Source organism: Adiantum capillus-veneris, chromosome 5 (assembly GCF_014529385.1).
Source record: "Adiantum capillus-veneris isolate H3 chromosome 5, ASM1452938v2, whole genome shotgun sequence".
Classification (NCBI taxonomy): domain Eukaryota; kingdom Viridiplantae; phylum Streptophyta; class Polypodiopsida; order Polypodiales; family Pteridaceae; genus Adiantum; species Adiantum capillus-veneris.
Window position 1 is genome coordinate 54,438,094 of NC_140935.1, and position 1,846 is coordinate 54,439,939.

Below are 1,846 nucleotides of genomic sequence, written 5' to 3' on the forward strand. Positions count from 1 at the left end.
TGTTTTTAGGAAATTCCATATGGGAACTAAACACGTGAAAGGGTCACAGTGGCTTTCTAAAAAAATAAGAATGTATTAAAGTCATTAAGGTTGAGTTTAACTGGAATTGGTGTTCGAGAAAGGATTGCCTCACCTTAGCCTTGGGCTGGTTGAAAATCAAGACTAGCCGGTTACAAACCATGGTAAAGGTAAGAGAAACGGTGAAATATGTGAAAAAATAGTTCAAAAATTTTACAAGTTTATGCTAGTATTTCCGGTTTGTTTCTTTGTGATAAGGAAAAAATTCAGTCGTTGGCCGCTTAATAAAACAGACTTTCTTTAATATTGATTAGAACTAATTTCTAGAATGCAAGAAAATTTCAACCATGTGAGCTGCGAAATGAAATGTGAAATAACAAGGTGAAAAGGCATGAAGGCCTCCTAAGTTAAGGGGGAAAATGAAATTCATGGTTTGAATGAGTGCCTACAATATCCACATGAAACTTTTTTTGTGTTTTAATATAAAATTATATTATCCATTATACATACTCACAAATGGATCTATATTAGGAAAAGCTCTATTTAAATAATAAGGTAAACAGTGCATATTGCACATTATCATTTGAAAACAAAATAAAATGATAAAGAATAAAATAAAAGTATACATTATATTATTTATATACATACACAGGTTGAGTTCACAAGAGTCGACAGAAATGTTACACTCTTTCTTTCACCTCTACCTTCATTCACAAGGGATGAAGGGAGATCTAGAAAATTTATTCTGCAAGATCTTGACGTCCAATGAGTTGTAGTGTAGCGGTAGTGTTGTTGAGTGTGTAGCTGCTAGATTCATTTCAATCACATTGATCCATGTTTTGTGCTAAAATGTGGGTGGTAGAGCCGCTCTTCTGAGGAAAGGAGGAGGGGGGTGCTCGCCAAATTTTATATGGGTCCAGAGAATTGGAATTTCCTTTTGTGCCAATGGGCAACCTCCTTGGTGGACGCATGTTCCTTTTCAAATGTCCTCCCCAACTCTTGTAAACCTAGCCATGGTTTATGTATTAGGAAAGGCTAAATAGCACGTGAAAAGTGCATATTGCAAATTATCATTTGAAAACAAAACAAAATAAAAAAGAAATAAAATAAAAAGACACATAAAAGACTAAAACAAATAATATTTTTAAGACTTCATAAAACAAGGTGAAGAGGCACAAAGGCTTGCTAAGTTAAGGGAGGAATGAGATTTATGGAAAATAAGTTTAAATGAGTGCCAACAATCACATGAAATTTTTATTGTGTTTTAATATAAAATTATATTATTCATTATACATATACAATCACAAATGGTTTATATATTAGAAAAGGCCCCACTTAAATAATGAGGTGAAAGATGTACATCACACAATATTTTGAAAACAAAATAAAATGAAAAAAAAATACATTAAATTATTCATTATACATACACAAGCTAAATTATACATTATATTATTTATTATACATACACAAGCTAAATCAACAACAGTTGGCAGAAAAAACCTCGTACTCTTTCTTCCACCTCTCTCTTCATTCACAAGGGATGGAGGTAGCTCTATAAAATTTATTATGTACAATTTTGACGTCTAATGAGTTGTAGTGTAGTGGTAGTGTTGAGTAGTACGTATCTGCTAGATTCAATTCAATCCCATGACTCCACGTTTCGTGCTGAAAAGTGGACGGTAGAACTGCTCTTCCGAGGGGGGGAAGACTTGCTAATTTTTTTGTGGGTCCAAAGAAGTATAATTTTCTTTTGTGCCAGTAGACAGACTCCATGGTGAAGGCACATTCCTTTTGGAATGTCTTTCGTCGGCTCTCGTGAATGCAACCA